The sequence below is a fragment of the Nycticebus coucang genome, chromosome 2, assembly GCF_027406575.1.
Source record: "Nycticebus coucang isolate mNycCou1 chromosome 2, mNycCou1.pri, whole genome shotgun sequence".
Classification (NCBI taxonomy): Eukaryota; Metazoa; Chordata; class Mammalia; order Primates; family Lorisidae; genus Nycticebus; species Nycticebus coucang.
Genome location: NC_069781.1, coordinates 72,022,262 through 72,045,024, shown reverse-complemented (window position 1 = coordinate 72,045,024; position 22,763 = coordinate 72,022,262). Strand labels below are relative to the sequence as shown.

General features: G+C 45.7%; 2 pseudogenes; both read right to left on the bottom strand.

Moving 5' to 3' along the window:
- Positions 1-490: 490 nt before the first annotated feature.
- Positions 491-1,007, bottom strand: LOC128573008 (ubiquitin-conjugating enzyme E2 C-like; annotated as a pseudogene).
- Positions 1,008-18,403: 17,396 nt separating this feature from the next.
- On the bottom strand, positions 18,404-18,586 carry LOC128573025 (60S ribosomal protein L39-like; annotated as a pseudogene).
- Positions 18,587-22,763: the final 4,177 nt, after the last annotated feature.

Sequence of the window (22,763 nt, the reverse complement as noted above, 5' to 3'; positions counted from 1 at the left end):
TTTATAAATAAATTAAAATAAAGAGTCTCAAGCTATTGCCCTGGGTAGAATGCTGTGGCATCACAGCTCACAGCAACCTCCAACTCTTGGGCTTAGGCAATTCTCTTGCCTCAGCCTCCCAAGTAGCTGGGACTACAGACACTCACCACAACGCCTGGTTATTTTTTGGTTGTAGTTGTCATTGTTGTTTGGCAGGCCCAGGCTGGATTCAAACTAGCCAGGTCTGGTGTATGTGTCTGGTGCCCTAGCCACTTGAGCTACAGGTGCCGAGCTTGCTTTCCTCTTTTCTTTCTTTCTTTTTTTACCAACCAGAATGTATTTATTTAATATACATCACAAGGGCTCAACAAGAGACTTAATTTAAAAAACAAACAAAACAAAAATACTGCCACAGCTCAAGATAGGGAGTCCTATACAGAAATCAAGGAAAGGACAGACCATTGAAGGAAAAAATAAAAACACAATATAGGAAGAGGCTGGCTAGCCCATGTCAGGGCTCCTGGCTGGATACCTGCTTTGAGTAGTTTCTTGCAGGTACTTTTTAAAAGCTGTGGGGTTTTTCCAGAGCTCAGCAGCACGTGTGTTCAAAGGGCTATCAATGTTGGGTTCTCCTAGCAGGCTCTGAATGGAAAGCAGGATGGTCCTGACATCATACAGGGCAGACCACTTGTCTTTCAGGATGTCCAGGCAGATGTTAACCTGGGTGTCCACATTGGGGTGGTAGCAGGGTGTGAGGAACTTCACCGTGGGTGCATTGTAAGGGTAGCCATTGCGGAACTCTAGGGAGAGCTTATACCTCAGGTCTTTATATACTGTGCCAGCTGCTCCATGGATGGTCCCTACCCATTTGAAAAGGTTGTCTGATTCGGGGAAAGCAGAAATTCCTTTGTCACCAGACATCACGAGGGTCATCAGCTCCTGCTGTATCCTTCTGCCCACGGGGCCCCGGGCGGCGCCCCCACTGGGCTCTGCTCCTTTAAGGCTGGGTCGCGGTTTTGGGAAGCCATCCCAGCGGCGCTGGCAGAGAAACAGAAACTCGGAAAACACCGCTGCAACTGCATTTTCTTTTCTTTTTCTTTCTTTTTTTTTTTTTGATACAGAATCTCATTTTGTCGTTCTTGGTAGAGTGCCGTGGCATCACAGTTCATAGCAACCTCCAGCTCTTGGGCTAGGGCGATTCTCCTGCCTCAGCCTTCTGAGTTGCTGGGACTACAGGCACCCGCCACAATGCCTGGCTAGTTTTGTTGCAGTTGCCACTGCTGTTTTAGCTGGCTGGGGCCGGGTTCAAACCTGTCACCCTCGGTATATGGGGCCGGCGCCCCACCCACTGAGCCACAGGCGCTGCCCTGCTTTCCTCTTTTCGTGGGTCTGACCCAACACCAGTCCATTTTAGACACACTCAATACCTCTGAATAAAACATGACAGAGGAGAAAGAAAAAGAGTGCAGAAGTCTGGTCTTCCCCAGTGCATGATGCTGGTGCCATGCCATTTTCCATACCTTTTTTTCCTGGGAATAGAGATGCAGGATGATATTTCTGTTGCTGACAACTCTTTTTCTAAAAAAAATTGAGATGAGTGACATTTACATAACATAACCATTTTAAATGAACAGTTCAGCAACACTGTCTAGTATATTTACAATGTTGTGCAACCACCACTAATATCTAGTGTCAAAACATTTTTGCCACTCCCAGAGGGAAATCCATACGCATTTATCAGTTACACCTTTTCCCTCCCCTGCAGCCCTGGTAACTACCAATATACTTTTTGTGCCCATGGGGCTCTCGTTGGGTTGCTTCCCCCTACAAAATCCACAGAGTTGTGCAGGTGGATGTGGCCAGCATCCTACCGACTGAGCTATGGGCACCACCCATTCTGTTTCTTTAATAAGAAAATATGGGCTCCGCACCTGTGGCTCAGAGGGTTCAAATCCAGCCCGGGCCTGCCAAACAACAATGACGGCTGCAACCAAAAAATAGCCGGGCGTTGTGGCAGGAGCCTGTAGTCCCAGCTACTTGGGAGGCAGAGGCAAGAGAATCGCTTGAGCCCAGGAGATGGAGATTGCTGTGAGCTGAGATACCACAGCACTCACCCAGGGTGACAGCTTGAGGCTTTGTCTCAAAAAAAAAAAAAAGAAAAGAAAAGAAAATATGGGCATGGTGGCTCACACCTGTAATCCTAGCATTCTGGAAGGCCCGAAGAAGTTTACTACCTAATCTCACCATTTTGAGACCAGCTTGAGCCAGAGGGAGACTTCCTCTCTAAAAATAGCCAGGCAGGCGGATCCTGTGGCTCAGTGAGTAGGACACTGGCCCCATATACCAAGGGTGGTGGGTTCAAACCCAGCCTCAGCCAAACTGCAACAAAAAAATAGCCAGGCGTTGTGGCAGGTGCCTGTAGTCCCAGCTACTCAGGAGGCTGAGGCAAGAGAATTGCTTAAGCCCAAGAGCTGGAGGTTGCTGTGAGCTGTGACACCACAGCACTCTACCAAAGGTGACAAAGTGAGACTCTGTCTCTAAGAAAATAAATAAATAAGTATAGCCAGGTGTTGTGACGGGCTATATATATGTATATAGGAATATAGGAATTGGGCTAAGAAATCAAGTTGTCACATATTTAGTAAATGAAATCAGCAGACTCCCTCTGGTCAGAACTGGGTCTCATGGCCACCCCTGCATGCTAGGAGGTTCTGCCCTTCCAGCCTCTGTAGTTACAGTCAGATCAAGGAGAAGAGAATTGGGATACCCTTAAAGTTAGAATAAGAAATGCAAATAATTCAATCATTTTACTTGGTTTTTTTTTGTTTGTTTGTTTTTTGTTTTGAGACAGAGTCTCACTATGTCACCCTCGGTAGAGTGTTGTGGTGTCACAGCTCACAGCAACCTTTAACTCTTGGGCTTAAGTGATTCTCTTGCCTGAGCCTCCCAAGTAGCTGGGACTACAGGCACCCGCCACAATGCCCAGCTATTTTTAGAGATGGGGGTCTCGCTCTTGCTCAGGCTGGTCTCAAACCTGTGAGCTTAGGCAATCCACCTGCCTCAGCTTCCCAGAGTAATAGGATTACAGGCATGAGCCACCTCACCTGGCCATAAATCAGTCATTTTAAAAAGGAGAGATTGGGGCAGGGCTCTGTGGCTCACACCTGTAATCCTAGCCCTTTGGGAGGCTGAGGTGGGTGGATTGCTTGCGTTCAACAGTTCCAGACTAGCCTGAGCAAAATCAAGACCTTGTCTCTACTAAAAATAGAAAAACTGAGGCAAGGGCGGCGCCTATAGATCAGTGAGTAGGGTGCTGGCCCCATACAGCAAGGGTGGCGGGTTCAAATATGGCCCTGGCCAAACTGCAACAACAACAAAAAAAATAGCCAGGCATTGTGGCAGGCACCTCCAGTCCCAGCTACTCAGGAGGCTGAGGCAAGAGAATAGCCTAAGCCCAAGAATTGGAGGTTGTTGTGAGCTGTGACGCTATGGTACTCTACCAAGGGCAACTAAGTGAAACTGTCTCTAAGAAAGAAACTGAGGCAAGAGGATAGCTCAAGCCCCAGTTAGAGGTTGCTGTGAGCTATGCCACAGCACTCTACCCAGGGTGACAGCTTGAAACTATCTCAAATAAAATAAAATAAAATAAAATAATAAAAAGAATATCCTTTTCCACTACTACTGCTTCACTTGACTAGCCTAAATAAATAAATAAATAAATAGGATAGATTGGGCTAGGCAAGGTAGTCCTGTAATCCTAGCACTCTGGGAGGCCGAGGCAGGTGTATTGTCTGAGCTCAGGGGTTCTAGTCTGGCCTGAGCAAGAGGGAGACCCCATCTCTAAAAAAAACAGTCATTGTTGTGGCAGACACCTGTAGTCCTAGCTACTGGGGAGGCTGAGGCAAGAGAATCACTTGAGCCCAAGAGTTTGAGGTTGGTGTGAACTGTGACATCATGACACTCTCCCGAGGGTGATAAAGTAAGACTCTGTCTCAAATAAAAATAAAATAAAATATAAAATAAAAATAAAAAGGAGAGGGCGGCACCTGTAGCTTAAAGGAGTAGGGTGCCAGCCCCATATACCGGAGGTGGCGGGTTCAAACCCAAACCTGGCCAAAAACTGCAAAAAAAAATAAAAAGGAGAGATTGACTCAGTAATACATAAAATGTATATAATTAGGCCACGGTGGGGTGGTGCAGGGATCATTCCGGGAGAATACATTTCTGAAAATATTTTCAAACGTGGGTGGCGCCTGTAGCTCAGCGAGTAGGGCGCAGGCCCCATATACTGAGGGTCGGGGTTCAAACCCAGCCCCAGCCAAGCTGGAACAAAAAATAGCCAGGCATTGTGGCAGGCACCTGTAGTCCCAGATACTCGGGGAGGCTTAGGCAAGAGAATCACCTAAGCCCAAGGGGTGCAGGTTGCTGTGAGCTGTGACGCTACAGCACTCTACCAAGAGCAACAAACTGAAACTCTGTCTCTAAAAAAGAAAACCAAAGGAAATATTTTCAAACTTTTTAAAAATGTGATTCTTTAAGGATGGGTGCAGTGGCTCATGCCTATAATTATAGCACTTCAGAGGCCGAGGCGAGTGGGTTGCCCGAACTCACAGGTTTGCGACCAGCCTGAACCAGAGTGAAACCCCACCTCTAAAAAATAGCTGGGTGTTGTGGCAGGTGCCTCCCAACTACTTGGGAGGCTGAGGCAAGAGAATGACTTGAGCCCAAGAGTTGGAGGTTGCTATGAGCTATGATGCCATAGCACTCTACTGGGGATGACAAAGTGAGACTCTATCTCAAAAAAAAAAAATACTACTTGATATTAGTAAGATATAAAGAAGACTCTTACCATTTACTGGTGAGGGACAAGAGAAAGGGAATAATCAAAGATCACACCTGAGTTTTGAGTCTAGATCAGGCGTCCTCAAACTTTTTAAACAGGGGGCCAATTCTCTGTCACTCAGGCTGTTGGAGGGCCGGAGTATAGTTTTAAAAAAAAAACCTATGAACAAATTCCTATGGACACTCCACATATCTTATTTTGAAGTAAAAAACAAAACGGGAACAAATACAATTCGCACCGCTTCATGTGGCCCGCGGGCCGCAGTTTGAGGACGCCTGGTCTAGATAATGGGAGGCTTTGTGTGACCATTATGGAAACAGGGTTTAGGTGGTTCAGGGTGTAGGAAGTTGACTTCGGGGCCAGAAAGGTGAGTTTGAGAAGAAGAGAGACTCAAAGTGTGGGACAGAGTAGGCAAGTCAGTGCCACTGCGGAGTGAAAGCCATAGGTCCAGCCTAGGGATCTGGACCTGAGAACTATCAGGTTGAGATGTGGTGTGAGGGAGACTTTGCTTACAGTGTCCAGGTAAGCTCTCTGGGGAAGGATTCAACTGAACAGATGCAGCCAAACCTTAAGAGTAGCGTATATTTGAGGACAGAGAGCAAAGCCCCTGAAGGCAGCAAAGCGAAGTCTTGAGAGGGAGCAGACAGTTCTATTAACCAGAGAGAAGAAAATGTCACAAATGGGTGGGGGCACTGTGGCCAAATGCCCCAGTGAGGTTAGAGGGAAGGGAAACAGGAAAAGTTTCTTTGTTTCCTTCTGTGGAGGGTGAAAGAGTGAGTAATGAGGAGAGGTGCAGATTCCCACCACCTGCTTACTGTGGCTGGGATTAAGAAGTGAGGAAAATCTGGAGGCGGTGCCTATGGTTCAATGAGTAGGGCGCCGGCCCCATGTAGCGTAGGTGGCAGGTTCAAACCTGGCCCTGGCCAAAAATGGAAAAAAAAAAAAAAAAAAAAGAGAGAGGGAGAGAGAGGAAAATCCCAGGGTAGCTCAAAGAAATGGCCACAAGAGAGTTTCAAAACAGCCAGCCCCTGACCCTGGTGGTACTGGGTGGAACATTTCCCTGGTTCACAAATTCTGAGGCCTTTCCACATGGGGTTTCCCGTGTGGTGCTGGCTATGGGGTTGTAATTCAGCAGTCCCTGGACAGAGCTTTACAGCAGCAGCTATCACAGAGTCAATTCCAAAGTCCACTCAGTGGCCAGCCTGTGAAAAGAGCAAATAAGCTGTGAGTGTTTTCTCTCAAATCCCATTATCTCTACAAAAATGACCTCTGGAATAGCACATTGAACCTCCTCTACACATTTTGGAAAGTGCGTACATAGGCTGTAAAGACACTGCAAGAAGATCGACAGTTCATTCATACTTTTAGAAAAGCTGGAGTCTAGGGCGGCGCCTGTGGCTCAGTCGGTAAGGCACTGGCCCCATATACCAAGGGTGACGGGTTCAAACCCGGCCCCGGCCAAACTGCAACCAAAAAATAGCCAGGTGTTGTGGCGGGCGCCTGTAGTCCCAGCTACTCGGGAGGCTGAGGCAAGAGAATCGCTTAAGCCCAGGAGTTGGAGGTTGCTGTGAGCTGTGTGAGGCCACGGCACTCTACCTGAGGGCCATAAAGTGAGACTCTGTCTCTACAAAAAAAAAAAAGAAAAGCTGGAGTCCAAACACAGTCTTTGCAAAAAACAAAGAGGAAAAAGACTTAGTAGAGTCAAAATGAAACACATGTAGGGAAGGTAAACATTATTTCCTCTACTCATCTTAGGTTCTTCCAGCGGGCGCCCTGTTCCGAGTGCAATGGTGTTTACAACTAATTGATCCCAATCAGTTACAGATTCATTTTTTCCTTCTCCACCCACACTGCTTCACTTAACTAGTGAACTTTAAAAAAAATTAGCAAGAGATAAACAGAAATCTATTAACATGCTCATCTTGCATGTATACATAGCAACACCCAGATAAGCAGACTAAAGTTTTGGTTAAAACTTGGGCTGGTGAAATAGCCGGGCATTGTGGCAAGTGCCTGTAGTCCCGCTGCTTGGGAGGCTGAGGCAAGAGAATCACTTGAGCCCAAGAGTCGGAGGTTGTTGTGAGCTATGCCACCATGGCACTCTACCCAAGGCCACAGCTTGAGACTCTGTCTCCAAAAAAAAATAAAAATAAAAATATTTAAGATAAAAAACAAACAAACAAAAAACCTTGGGCTAGCCTGCTTGGTGGCTCAAGCCTGTAATCCTAGTATTTTAGGGAGGTGGGAGGATTGCTTGAGGCTTGAGTTCAAGACCAGCCTGAGCAAGAACAAGATCAGTTTCTACACAAACAAACAAAAAACTAAGCAAACAAAAAGTAGGCTGACTAAACAAAAAAAAAGGAGTTTGGGGGCCTCTGAGAAAGCGAGGCAAGTAATGGGAAGGTGACCAGGGAAATAAAGTAAACAAAGGTTGTTTAGTAATAATTTTTATGCAGATTTAAGTCAGTGCCTTTCCCATTGATGGGAGTTGTTAGAATCCTCCTCTTCCTATAGGAAGAATTTCCTTTACAAAAGGAAAGCTTGTGCCCTATCTGTTTTTCTTGCATTTGCTGATTCCCAATGGCCTTTAGCTCAAAATAATGCATGTGCTAAAGAGGCATATTTTGGGGTGGCATATTCTGGTGCCCCTCATGCACACGAGATGAAAACACCCAGCTTTGTTAAGCTGGGACTGGCTGCTGGTGGTGATAGTGGGGCCTCCTGCAGAGGGATCTGAAGAGTCCATGGGATGGGGAGGGTCATGGGGCCAGTTCAGGAGGTGGCATAAGCATGTAAGTGGGGGTCCTTCAGGAGCTTGAAATTTCCAAGTTCAGCTGTTAGTGACAGCTACCATTAGCAGCCAGAGCAGAGGTTCTAGCAAGCAGTAACTCTAAAGGAAGTTGGTGGCACCTGTGGCTCAGTGAGTAGGGTCCTGGCCAAACGGCAACAAAAAAATAGCCAGGCATTGTGGCGGGTGCCTGTAGTCTCAGCTACTCAGTTGGCTGAGGCAAGAGAATCACCTGAACCCAAGAGCCCGAGGTTGCTGTGAGCCATGACGCCATGGCACTCTACTGAGGGTGACAAAGTGAGACTCTGTCTCTAAAAAAAAAAAAAACTGGGCAGCACCTGTGGCTCAGTGAGTAGGGTGCCAACCCCATATACTGAGTGTGGCAGGTTCAAACCTAGCCCCGGCCCTGCTGAACTGCAACAGAGAAAAAAAAAATAGCCAGGCGTTGTGGTGGGCACCTGTGGTCCTAGCTACTTGGGAGGCTGAGGCAGGAGAATCGCCTAAGCCCAGGAGTTGGAGGTTGCTTTGAGCAGTGTGACATCATGGCACTCTACTGAGGGCAATAAAGTGAGACTCTGTCTCTACAAAACAACAACAACAAAATTAAAGGAAGATTTAGACACGTGAGGGAGTAAGGCCCTGAAAATATAGTTGGAGGCCACGTGCAGTGGTTCATGTCTGTAATCCTAGCACTCTGGGAGGCTGAGGTGGACGGACTGCTTGAGCTCAGAGTTCAAGAACAGCCTGAGCAAGAGCAAGATCCTATCTCTACTAAAATTAGAAAAATGAGGCAGGAGAATCACTTAAGCCCAAGGGTTTGAGGTTGCTGTGAACTAAGATGATGCCATGGCACTCTACCCAGGGTGACAAGAGTGTGGGAGCTACAGATCATTTGGGTGACAGGATCTTTGAATGATACAGAGTGCTCATTACTAAAACCGAGGTACAAGGCACGATCATTATTCCAGGCAAAATCTCAGTATTGGAACCAAAGAATAAGGTCCAAGTGGATCAACCCACTTCCAACCCCACCCCAGCTAAGTAGGAAAACAAAGCTCCTAAGTATTTCCCCTGCTTAGAGGCCAGATTAATGGATTAACCTCAGAATCTGGTGTGGGTCAAGACCTACATACAGATGGGGACAAAGTATTTGGGACCACAACCAGGTCAGTCATTGCCAAAACTACATGTCTAGCTCAGCCCTGGGCATTGACATCCCATTTGGAATCTGAGTGAGCCAAGCCATTGTGGCATTCCATATCCTGCACACTGAATCAGAAATTCTTAGATTCCTTGGTCTGACCTTATGCCAGGAGTAGGATTTTTCTACAGTTCCAGGCAATTGGCTCCTAGGGCAGAAGCAGGGTTGGAGAAGAACTCAGCCTAGCCTGGGATCTCTCCCTCTCAGTTCAGAGGGGGGACAGATTCAGTCTCCAAAGGGTGCTCTCCCCGTCCCCATGCTCTTCTCTCTGCAGAAACATGATGTTAACCACTGACCTGAGGACGAGGATGACCAGAAGCCCCCACGCTGGATCATATTTTCCCTTTTTAATTAGAAATTCCACCTCAGTATGGCCAGGTTTCATTGTCTCCCTGAAGGCTCCAGCTCCCGTAAAATTTTACTTGCCAATTAAGTCAGTACTCCCTTATCTGGGGCATGCAAATCTTCCTACAAACCATTGACACCCTTCAGTCACCTCTTTGTGAATCAACTCAGCAGGAAAGCAGACTGTTAGACTGTCAGAGAAGCTCAAGGGCAGAGAGGGTTAGACACCAGTTAGAGGCTAAAGACAATCCTTCCAGACACATTAGCAGAGACCGTGGGATTGTAGGGGCTTTCGTAGCCTGAGGCTGAGCCCACATATTTCCTACCAAGTGCAAAATCACACAGAGACTGGAAAAAAACAGCGGTACAGTGTCGCTGTCAGTCTCAAACTTGTTTCTTCAAAACCTGGGCTCTACCACTGGGATTTTCACTGTTCTTTTACTCCACTTCATGGTTTATTCAACAAAATACAAAGGGAGTGACCAGCATGTCCTCTAGGATACTCCAGGACCTGCCAGTTTGACAGGGATTTGGAGAAAAGGACCCGAAGCAGGAACAAAATAAAACCTGCAATTTGCACACACCTCACTGGGCAGTGCTTGGTGTATCTTTGGCTCCAGAATAAAAAATTGAATAAGTTAAAACTATTCAGGTGTAGTGGAGGAGGAACTGAATGTCCACCCACTCTGTGAGTTTGTGGATAAGATCAGCATGCAGGAGGCAACAGAACCAGAGCCAGATGCTGTGTCAAATGAAAAAGTCTTTTTTTTTTTTTTTAGACAGAGCCTCAAGCTGTCACTCTGGGTAGAGTTCCGTGGCATCACAGCTCACAGCAACCTCCAACTTCTGGGCTTAAGTGATTCTCCTGCCTCCGCCTCCCAAGTAGCTGGGACCACAGGCACCCACCACAATGCCCTGCTATTTTTTGGTTGCAGCTGTCATTGTCGTTTGGCAGGCCCAGGCTGGATTCTAACCCACCAGCTCAGGTGTATGTGGCTGGCACCTTAGCCGCTTGAGCCACAGGTGCTAAGCCATGAACTCTTCTAAATGATCTGTGGTAGCCTCCACTTGTCTACGAGGGATATGTTGAAGACCCCCAGTGGATGACTAAAATTGCAGATAGTACTAAACTCTTTACACATTATGTTTTCGTATACTTATATACTTACAATAATGTTGAATTTATAAATTAGGTACTACAAGAAATTAGCAATATTGCTGGGTGCAGTGGCTCATGCCTATGATCCCAGCACTTAGGAGGCCAAGGCTGGTAGATTGCCTGAGCTCACAGGTTCGAGACCAGCCTGAGGCAGAGCAAGACCTCATCTCTAAAAAATAGCTGGAGGGCAGCACCAGTGGCTCAGGGAGTAGAGGGCCGGTCCCATATACCAAGGGTGGCGGGTTCAAACCCAGCCCCGGCCAAACTGCAACAAAAAATAGGTAGGTGTTATGGTCCCAGCTACTCAGGAGGCTGAGGCAAGAGAATCGCTTAAACCCAGGAGTTGGAGGTTGCTGTGAGCTGTGTGATACCATGGCACTCTATCAAAGGTGATAAAGTGAGACTCTGTCTCTACCAAAAAAAAAAAAAAGCTGGGCATTGTGGTGGGCATCTGTAGTCCCAGCCACTTGGCAGGCTGAGGCAAGAGGATTGCTTGAACCAAGAGTTTGAGGTTGCTGTGAGGTAAGATGCCACGACACTCTACCAAGGTGACCAAGTAACACTGTGTCTCAAAAAAAAAAAAAAAAGCAATTAACAATAATAACTAATAATAAAATAGAACAATTATACCAATATGCTGTAGTAAAATTTATGGGAATGTGGTCTCTCTCTCAAAATATCTTATTGTCTGCCTACACAGCTGACCATGTAACTGAAACCTCAGATAGTGAAACTCTGTAGATAAGGGGAGACTACTTTACTTGACAGGCATCTTTCGTATCTAGAGGAATTTTTTTTTTTTTTTTTTTTTTGGTGGTTTTTGGCTGGGGCTGGGTTTGAACCCGCCACCTCCAGCATATGGGACCAGAGCCCTACCCCTTTGAGCCACAGGCGCCGCCCAGTCTGGGGGAATTTTTAAAATATCTCTTCTGTTCCCCCTTTTCAAAATGGCACTTTTTTTTGTTTGTTTTATTTTTTGTTTTTTTTGAGACAGAGTCTCACTTTGTTGCCCTGGGTAGAGTGCTGTGGCATCACAGCTCACAGCAACCTACAGCTCTTAGGCTGAGGTGATTCTCTTGCCTCAGCCTCCCAAGAAGCTGGGACTACAGGCACCAGCCACAACACCTGGCTATTTTTTGTTGCAGTTTGGCTGGGGCCAGGTTTGAACCCGCCACCCTCGGTATATGGGGCCAGCGCCCTACTCACTGAGCCACAGGTGCCGCCCTAGGGCAATGTCTTCTTTCTTTTCTTTCTTTTTTTTTTTTTTTGAGACAGAGTCTCAAGCTGTTTCCCTGGGTAGAGTGCTGTGGCATCATAGCTCACAGTAACCTCCAACTCTTGGGCTCAAGCAATCCTCTTGCCTCAGTTTTTCTATTTTTAGTAGAGAGGGGGTCTGGATTTTTGCTCAGGCTGGTCTCAAACCTGTGAGCTCAAGCAATTCACCCACTTCGGCCTCCCAGAGTGCTAGGATTACAGATGTGAGCCACATTGCCTGGCCTAGGGCAGTGTTTTTCAAACTTTTTCATCTATGATACACTTGAATCTATAGTTAAATTTCCACAGCACACTTAAATTGTATTGATTAAAAAAAAAAAAAAAGTTAAAAAAATGCAAGGCCGGATACAGTGGCTCATACCACACCTGTAATCCTAGCACTGTGGGAGGCCGAGGCAGTGGATTGCTTAAGTTTAGGAGTTCAAGGCCAGCCTAAGCAAGAGTGAGCAACACTCCATCTCTGCTAAAAATAGAAAAACTAGCCAAGGGGCGGCTCCTGTGGCTCAGTCGGTAGGGCGCCGGCCCCATATACCGAGGGTGGCGGGTTCAAACCCAGCACCGGCTGAACTGCAACCAAAAAAAAAAAAAAATAGCTGGGCGTTGTGGCGGGCGCCTGTAGTCCCAGCTACTCGGGAGGCTGAGGCAAGAGAATCGCTTAAGCCCAGAAGTTGGAGGTTGCTGTGAGCTGTGTGAGGCCATGGCACTCTACCGAGGGCCATAAAGTGAGACTCTGTCTCTACAAAAAAAAAAAAAAAAAAGAAAAACTAGCCAGAAGTTGTGGCATATGCCTATAGTCTCAGCTACTTGAGGGGCTGAGGGAAGAAGATTGAAAGAATTTGAGGTTGCTGTGAGCTATGATGGAACAGCACTCTACCCAGGGTGACAGAGTGAGACTGTGTCTTAGGGGGAAAAAAAAGAATATACTTATGGTGCTTCATTAAGTAGTTATTAATAACTACCTAATATAACGGAGATGAAATAAATGAAATGCTGGATATATATTGCCTAGCAGAGTACTGGGGTATAGTAAGCTGTCAATAAATGTTAATTCTCTTCCTCTCCCTCTCTCTGCTTGCCCCAATATAAAATGACTCACACTTCCTTTACCATCCAAGAAGCTTCTTTTGAGAGAAAACACACACTACTCACATTTCACCTTAATCTTATATATTAATGCATGCTTGTCCTCTTTCTCTTTCAGTTTGTAATGTCTTTAAGGGTTAGAGACTTGAACTTTTAGGAGGCCAGAATAGTTTACCCAAAATATGCTTCTTTGGCATAAAGATTATTTTGAGCTAGTATTTAAGAAATAGGAGACACAAGAGAGACTCTGAAACAGAGTACAAGTTTCTCTTTTGGCCGAGTGTGGTGGCTCACTCCTGCAATCCTAGCACTCTGGGAGGCCAAGGCAGTTGATTGCTTGAGCTTATGAGTTCAAGACCAGCCTGAGCAAAAGTGAGACCCTGTCTCTACTAAAAATAGAAAAATTGGGGTGGCACCTGTGGCTCAGTGAGTAGGGTGCCGGCCCCATATACCAAGGGTGGCAGGTTCAAACCCAGCCCCAGCCAAACTGCAACAAAAAATAGCTAGGGTTTGTGGCATGTGCCTGTCGACCCAGCTACTTGGGAGGCTGAGACAAGAGAATCGCCTAAGCCCAGGAGTTGGAGGTTGTTGTGAGCTGCGACATTATGGCACTCTACCAAGGGCAATAAAGTGAGATTCTGTCTCAAAAAAAAAAAAAAAGACAAGCCTGAGTAACATGGTGATACCTTGGCTCTACAAAATAAGTTTTTAAAAAATGATCTGGGCACAGTAGCATTGAACATAGTAGGTTGTGGACATTCAGTTCCTCATCCCCTACACCTGAATGAAGCAGGTACACTGCTTGAGCCCAGGAATCTGATGTTGCAATGAGCTATGATGACAACACTGCACACTAGCCTGGGCAAAAGAGTGAGGCCCTGTCTCAAAATAAAGAACAGAAGAAAGGAAGGGAGGGAGGGAGAAAGAGAGGGAAAGCACTTAAATCTTCGCAGTAAATTTTACTTTTAAGATGCTTTTCCTGGTTACTGCCCGTTACTAGCCTTTCTCACATCTTTCTCTCTTGTTTCAGAGAACCATGATATTTAAGCATGAATTGAAAGCCACCTCTGAGATTTAATCATTTCTCTGGGTATCTCCCATTTACAGTGTAGGTATAGATGTTATTAAACTTCTGCTTGTTTCTCATTAATCTGCCTTTTTTACAGGGATCTGTCCAACTAAAAACTATGAAAGGTAGAAAGAAAATTATTTTTCTTTCCCTACAAACATATGAATAATTTTACCTTCCCACCGTTGGCTCCAATCTGACACACTTAAGAAGTACTTCTAGTTATTTGTATTTCAATATTGAATTTCATTAATGTTTTCTTCTTTAATTCCATTTCTGTCCTTTGTGCAGGTTTCTACGCACTCCATTTCCATTGTTTTAGTGGTTATTGTAGACATTTTAATATGAATATTTAAGTGTGTCTAAATTTAATAAGTATTTTTACTTTTCTTCATAAATAAAGAAAAACATTAGAATGTTTTGAGTTCACTTAAAAAAAAAAAAAGAAGAAGTACTTGTAGAAAGCATGAACGAAAGTAACAGAAGGAAGGAAGAAAAATAAGGCAACCTCAAACACCTGTGTTCAAATGATCCTTCTGTGTTAGTCTCCCAAGTAATTTTTCTACTTTTAGTATGAAACAGGTCTGGCTCTTGCTAAGGCTACTCTCAAACTCCTAAACTCAAATGATCCTCCCATCTCTGCCTCCCAGAGTGCTAGGATTACAAGCATGAGCCACAGCGCCAACCTCTCAATTGCTGTTTCAACTGAGGCAATCAACAGGATTGCCTTTTTTGTTTTGTTTTATTTTTGTTTTTGTTTTGAGACAGAGTCTCACTTTAGTAGAGTGCCATGGCGTCACATCTCACAGCAACCTCCAACTCTTGGGCTTAAGCAATTCTCTTGCCTCAGCATCCTAAGTACCCTGTTTCCCTGAAAATAAGACAGTGTCTTATTTTAAGGTGTGCTCCCAAAGATACGCTAGGTCTTATTTTCAGGGGACGTCTTATCGTTCCTGTAAGTAGGTCTTATTTTCAGAGGATGTCTTATTTTCGGGGAAACAGGGTAGCTGGGACTATAGGCACCCACCTATTTTCTTGTTGCAGTTGTCATATTTGTTTAGCTGGCCCAGGCTGGGTTTGAACCTGCCAGCCTTGGTGTTAAGTGGCTGGTGCCGTAATTACTGTGCTACCGCTGCTGAGCTACAGCTGCCTGTCTTCTGGCATGGGGGTAGCACCTGTGGCCCGTGGGTAGGGCACTGGCACCATATACCAAGGGTGGCGGGTTCGAACCTGACCCAGGCCAAACTGCAACAAAAAACAGCCGGGCAGAAGGCTGAGGCAAGAGAATCGCTGAAGTCCAGGAGTTGGAGGTTGCTGTGAGCTCTGACGCCACGGCACCCTACAAGGGTGATAAAGTGAGACTCTGTCTCTAAAAATAAATAAATAAATAAATAAATGTGGGATGGGGGTGAGGGGAGAAGACCATTTAGTCTGGTATAGAGAATCCTACCTGAATGCTGCTATCTAGTGCTCATTTCGAAGAATTACATGCACCGTAATTTGAAGTCTGACCCAGTGCTTCTGCTTTGTGGCCTGTCTAGAGCATGTAGTGTCATCAAAGCTCACAGAAACCTCAAACTCCTGGGGTTAGATGATCCTCTTTCTTCAGTCTCCCCAGTGCAGCTTCTACAGGCGCCACCACAAAACCTGGCTAATTTATCCTGTAGTTTTTTTGTTTGTTTGTTTTTTGTAGAGACAGAGTCTCACTGTACCGCCCTCCGGTAGAGTGCCGTGGCGTTACACGGCTCACAGCAACCTCTTAACTCTTGGGCTTACGCAATTCTCTTGCCTCAGCCTCCCGAGCAGCTGGGACTACAGGCGCCCGCCACAACGCCCGGCTATTTTTTGGTTGCAGTTTGGCCGGGGCTGGGTTTGAACCCGCCACCCTCGGCATATGGGGCTGGCGCCCTACTCACTGAGCCACAGGCGCCGCCCTGTTTGTTTGTTTTTGTTTTTTGGGTTTTTTTTGTAGAGACAGACTCATATGGGGCTGGCACCCTACTCACTGAGCCACAGGCGCCGCCCTATTCTGTAGTTTTTTTATAATCCTCTCCCTTAACTAACTATGCACTTGACCTTTGAAGATGCTGTGTCCCTCCTTAAGGACAAGTGATCTGGTGAGTGAGAAACAGATTTGAGGCAGCTTTTCCCATTCTCCCAACACTATGTCATATTAAAAAATTTCTTTCCTTTTTGGGCTCGGAGCCTGTGGCTCAAACGGATAAGGCGCCAGCCACATACACCTGAGCTGATGGGTTCGAATCCAGCCCAGGCCCGCCCAACAACGACGGCTGCAACCAAAAAATAGCCGGGCATTGTGGCAGGTGCCTGTCGTCCCAGCTACTTGGGATGTGGAGGCAGGAGAATCGCTTGAGCCCAGGAGTTGGAGGTTGCTGTGAGCTGTGATGCCACGGTATTCTACCCAGCTTGAAGCTCTGTTTCAAAAAAAAAGATATTTTTTTTCTTTTTAGGCTAACCTCATTGTCTTAATAATTGGATCTTTGTGTATAAGTAAAAAGATCTAGACCAGGGGTGTCTAACCTGCAGCCCTATGGCTGCGTGCTGATTTTCTGAGGCTATTTTTTCCTTATCTATGTCAGATATCATGAAAATTATCATGGACTTATTTTTTTTTGAGACAGAGTCTCATTATGTCGCCCTCAGTAGAATGCTGTGGCATCACAGCTCAAAGCAACCTCAAACTCAGGGGTGGCACCTGTGGCTCAGCGGGTAGGGTGCCGGTCCCATATGCCGGAGGTGGTGGGTTCAAACCCAGCCCTGGCCAAAAAAAAAAAAAAAAGCAACCTCAAACTCTTGGGCTTAAGCGATTTTCTTGCTTCAGCTTCCCTGGTAGCTGGGACTATAGGCCCCCACCACAATGCCCGGCTATTTCTTTTTGTTGCAGTTGTCATTATTGTTTAGTTGGCCTAGGCTGGATTCAAACCTACCCGCCTCAGTTCATGTGGCCAGCGCCATAACTACTGTGCTACGGGCGCCAAGACACCCCCCTCCCGCAAAAAAAAAAAAATGTATGTTTTTTTAGAGACTGAGTCTCACTTTATCTCCCTCAGTATTGTGCCGTGGTATAGTAGCTGGGACTACAGGCACCCGCCACATCACCCGGCTATTTTTTTGTTGCAGTTCGGCCAGGGCCAGGTTCAAATCTGACATCCTCGGTATATGGGGCTGGTGCCCTACCCACTGAGCCACAGGTGCTGCCCACAAAAACAATTTTTTTTTTTGCAGTTTTTGCCCAGGGCTGGATTTGAACCCTCCACCTCGGGCATATGGGGCCAGCACACCACTCTTTTGAGCCACAGGTGCTGCCCGAAGGATTTTTTTTTTTTTTTTTTGGCAGTTTGGCTGCGGCCAGGTTTGAACCCACCACCCGATGTATGGGGCCGGCACCCTATCCACTGAGCCACAGGCGCCACCCCCCAAAAAATATCTATTTAAAGCAAGTGTGAAACAAAGTTTATTGAGAAAGAGAGAGACCTTTCTCAATAAAAGAGAGCAAGATATAAGCTTACAAAGCAAGATATGTTCACCATAAACAGCAAACAGGCCTTCTTTGTCACAACAAAGTCACAACAGAGTCTCACTCTTGCCCAAGGTAGAGTCCTTGGTGTCATAGCTCTAGTAACCTCAAACTCTTGGGCTCAAGCAATCCTCTTGCCTCAGCTTCCCAAGTAGCTAGGACTACAAGTGCCTGCCTCAATGCCTGGCTAGTTTTTCTTTTTTCCTTAGTAGAGATGAGATCTTGCTGTTGCTGAGGCTGGTCTCCCATCCAAGTACTAACCAGGCCCGACCCTGCTTAGCTTCCGAGATCAGACGAGATCGGGCGCTTTCAGGGTGGTATGGCAGTAGACCCTGAGGCTGGTCTCAAACTCCTGAGCTCAAGCAATCCACCTGCTTGGGCCTCCCAGACTGTTAGGATTATACCATGCCTCGCCTGCCTCAAATATTTTTGATCTATAATTGGTTGAATCCAAGGAGGGGGAACCCACATATATGGTGGGTTGACTGTACCATTGTTTGGGGGTTTTTTGAGACACAGTCTTATTTGTCACCCATGGTAGAGTGCCATGGCGTCACAGCGCACAGCAACGTCAAACTCCTGGGCTCAAGCGATCTCTTGCTTCAGCCTCCTGAGTAGTTGGGACTACGGTTATCTGCCACAATGCCCAGCTATTTTTAGAGATGGAGGTCTCTCTCTTGCTCAGGCTGGTCTAGAACCTGTGAGCTCAGGCAATCCACCTGCCTCGGCCTCCCAGAGTGCTGGGATTACAGGCGTTAGCCACCATGCTCAGCCCTTGTACTTTTTTCTAATTGGAAAAAGTGAGGAGAGCACATCTGTTTTTCTTTTCTTTCTTTCTGTTTTTTTTTTTTTTTTTTGTGGTTTTTGGCCAGGGCTGGGTTTGAACCCGCCACCTCCGGCTTATGGGACCGGCGCCCTACTCCTTGAGCCACAGGCACCACCCTCTGTTGTTTTTTTTTTTTTTTTTCAGGGTCTCACATATTTATTACTGCACCAGCTTATTAGGGAATAGCACATAAATGAAGAGAAAACTCATTTTCCCAATGAAGTGTGGCAAATGTTCAACTGACGACATTTTCAGCTTGATATGGTAAGATGATGATAGTGACTGTAATATAGCATAAGTACATGCCGTCTCATGTGTAATTTCTTATAGACCCAGCTTGGTTCTTCTCCAGTGTCTCCTCTTCGAGTTGTACCTGATTTTATTACCGGTTTTCATTCAAATCCACTGGGGAATGGGACAATTTTGTTTTTGTTTCTTGGCCAAAAACCGCTTGATTCTGAAAGTCTTAGGAGAGGACATGGCGACAAACGAGACTACTCACACTCACCACAATGGAGAAGAGCCTTTTTTTTTTTTTGAGACAGAGTCTCACTGTGCCACCCTTGGTAGAGTGCTGCAGCGTCACAGCTCACAGCAAGCTCAAACTCTTGGTCTTAAGCAATTCTCTTGCCTCAGCCTCCCAAGTAGCTGGGACTACAGCTACAACGATGGCCATTTTTTTGTTGTTGTAGTTGTCCTTGTTTAACAGGCCTGGGACGGGTTCCAAGTCACCAGCTCAGGTGTATGTGGCCAGCACCCTAACCACTGAGCTATGGATGCTGAGCTTGCACACCTGTTTATTTGAGCATCTTTCATTCACCAGGTTGTACATGGGCCTACTCTATTTCAGATGTTCCTACAACTCTTGGAGTTAATATTATTCACTCCATTTTAAAGATAAGCAAATAAGTCTTGCTGCCTGTAGTTCAGTGGTTAGGGAGCCAGCCACAGACATCAGGGCTGGTGGGTTCGAACCTGGCCTATGCCAGCTAAACAACAATGACAACTGCAACAAAAAAATAGGTGGGCATTGTGGTGGGTGCCTGTAGTCCCAGCTATTTGGGAGGCTGAGGCAAGAGATTCACTTAAGCTCAAGAGTTAGAGGCTGCTGTGAGCTGTGACGCCACGGCACTCTACCCAGGGTGACAAAGTGAGACTCTGTCTCAAAAAAAAAACAACCATGGATTTCTAAGGCGAAATCAGAGCTCTAAAGAAACATGAGGGTGGCTCCTGTGGCTCAAGGAGTAGGGTTCTGGCCCCATATACTGGAGGTGGCAGGTTCAAACCTGGCCCCAACCAAAAGCTGCAAAAAAAAACAAAACAAAAACAAGAAACATGAAAGTCTTTACATGTTAATTGAAATAAATTGTATCACTGAGACTTAAACAAAGACTTTTAAATATCTAACTTGGAAACAATAGATGCTAAGTACAAATCAACTTGATTCAACTTTGTGAGAATTGAACCAGATATTAGTGATTTAAAGGGAAAGCAATCAATAAATAATATTATAAAATAATAACTCTCCCTAAAGAACCCTACATCATTCTGTTTGTGAGAACTAAAACTAAATAATAGGCTGTCATGTTGTATGTTGAACATCATAGAAGTTAAAATGTAATTTAATTTTATTTATTTATTTATTTTTGAGACAGAGTTTCGCTTTGTCACCCTCAGTAGAGTGCCCTGGCATCTTAGCTTACAACAACCTCCAACTCGTGGGCTCAAGCAAGTTTTTTGCCTCAGCCTCCAAAGTAGCTGGGACTACAGGCACCTGCCACAAGGCCTGGCTATTTTTAGAGACGGGGTTTTGCTCTAGCTCAGGGGTTTTCAACCTGTGAGTCGTGACCCCTTTCACAGGGGTCGACTAAATACATCCTGCATATCAAATATTTACATTATGATTCATAACAGTAGCAAAATTATAGTTCTGAATTAGCAATGAAAATAATTTTATGGTTGGGGGTCATTACAACATGAGGAACTGTATTAAAGGGTTATGGCATTAGGAAGGTTGAGAACCAATAACATTTTCATTGCCAATTACTTAATGACTCTTTATTCATTGTATATGTTCCTCCTTTCTTTCTTTCTTTTTTTCTTTTATTTTTGAGACAGACTCTCACTATGTCACCCTTGGTAGGGTGCCGTGGCATCATAACTCACTAGCTCCAGCTGGTCTGGAACCTGTGAGATCAGGCAATCCACCCACCTTGGTTTCCCAGAGTGCTAGGATTTTAGGCGTGAGCCACCATGCCCGGCCAAGGTAAAAGTGTTTTATGATTGCTATTCAAAGAGGTCCTAAGCAGCTCTGCCTTGGACTCCACTTCCCTCCAACTTTTGTGGGGCTGGATGTGAGTCCTTCTAGAAGTTGACTCAGATCCTTAAACTTGCTCATCCCACAACCTTTGTGATCCTTACAACTCTGTAAACTCTTTAGTCTCTGACCTGGTAACAGGGATCATAAAGACTTGGCACACTGCAGATCACAGTTTTAATTTTTTTTTCTTTTTTTTGAGACAGAGTCTCATTTTGTTGCCTTTGGTAGAGTGCTGCGCCGTCACAGCTCACAGCAACCTCCAGCTCTTGGGCTTAGGATATTCTCTTGCCTCAGCCTCCTGAGTAGCTGGGACTATAGGCGCCCACCACAATGCCTGGCTGTTTTTTCTGTTGCAGTTTGTCCAGGGCAGGGTTCGAACCCACCACCCTTAGGTTGGGGCCAGTGCCCTACTCACTGAGCCATAGGCACCACCACCCCTCCCCCCTTTTTTTTTGATACAGAGTCTCAAACTGTCAGTCTGGGTAGAGTGCCATTATGTCACAGCTCACAGCAACCTCAAACACCTGGGCTCAAGAGATTCTCTTACCTCAGCCTCCCAAGTAGCTGGGGCTACAGGCACCTTCCACAATGCCCAGCTATTTTTTGGCCTGGGCTGGATTTGAACCTGCCAGCTCTGGTGTATATGGCTGGCACCCTAGCCACCTGAGCTACAGGCACTGAGCCCATAGTTTTAATTTTCATTTAAATTTCCTTATCAGCATAACTTGGTTTATTTACTTTCTTTTCAAAAATTAATTATTTATTTATTTTTCTTTTGAGACAGAGTCTTACTATGTTGCCCTGGGTAGAGTGCTTTGGTATCACAGCTCACAGCAACCTCAAACTCTTGGACTAAGTGATTCTCTTACCTCAGCCTCCCAAGTAGTTGGGACTACAGGCGCCTGCAACAACGCCCGGCTATTTTTTTTGTTGGTGTTGTAGTTGTCACTGTTTGGCAGGCCTGGGCTGGATTTGAACCCACTGGCTCTGGTGTATGTGGCTGGCACCCTAGCCACTGACCATAGGCGCTGAGCCGGTTTTATTTACTTTCAGAGGGAATTGCTAATGTAACATTTTCATTGCCAATTACTTAATGACTCTTTATTCATTGTAAATGTTCCTCCTTTCTTTCTTTTCTTTTTTTCTTTTATTTTTGAGACAGACTCTGACTATGTCGCCCTTGGTAGGGTGCCGTGGCATCACAACTCACAGCAACCTCAAACCCATGGGCTTAAGTGATTCCCTTGCCTCAGCTTCCCAAGTAGCTCAGACTACAGGTGCCCCCACAAAGCTCAACTTTTTTAGTTGCAGTTGTCATTGTTGTTTGGCAGGCCCAGTCCAGACTCGAATTCACCAGCCTCGGTATCTGTGGCCGGCACCCTAAGCACTTGAGCTATGGGAGTCGAGCCATGTTCTTCCCTTTTGGTATCAACCAACTTGGAATAAAACTCAAGGTCCTGGTTTCTTGTACCCTCAATGAATCCCAAACGATAAATTAAAAAAAAAAAAAGAATTTGTAAAATTTAGCTTCCTGGGTCCTTGAACCTAAACAAAAAAATAATAAAACAAATTAAAAGTTTCAATTATTACACTAAAACAAAACAAAACAAAACTCAAGGCCCTAGAGATGGGGGATTGACCAAATTATCACTGTGTGTGTTGCTGCCTGTCACCCACACCAATCAACAGAGAAATGGATGAGAGATCAACAATTCTACTTTTGGGCTCAGTGCCCATAGCACAGTGGTTACAGTGCCAGCCACATACACCAAAGTTGGTGGGTTGGAACCCGGCCCAGGCCAGATAACCAACAATGACAACTGCAACAAAAAATAGCTGGGTTTTGTAGCTGGCACCTGTAGTCCCAGCTGCTTGGGTGGCTGAGGTAGGAGAATCGCTTGAGCCTGAGAGTTTGAGGTTCCTGTGAGCTATGATACCACAACAGTCTACCCAGGGCTACATAGTGAGACTCTGTCTTGAAAACAAAAACAAAAACAAAAACAAACAAAAAATACCAATTCTACTTTTGGTTGGCTACCTGTCGCTCAATGGTTAGAGTGCTAACCCCATATACTGAGGGTGGTGGGCTTGAACCCTGCCTGGGCTTGCTAAACAAATAACAAACAATTCTGCTTTTATTTTTTATTTATTTTTTTGAGAGAGAGCCTCAAGTTGTTGCCCTGAGTAGATTGCCGTGGCATCACAGCTCACAGCAACCTCCGGCTCCTGGGCTTAAGCGATTTTCTTGCCTCAGCCTCCCAAGTAGCTGGGACTACAGGTGCCCGCCACAACATCAGGCTATTTTTTGGTTGTAGTTGTTGTTTGGCAGACCCAGGC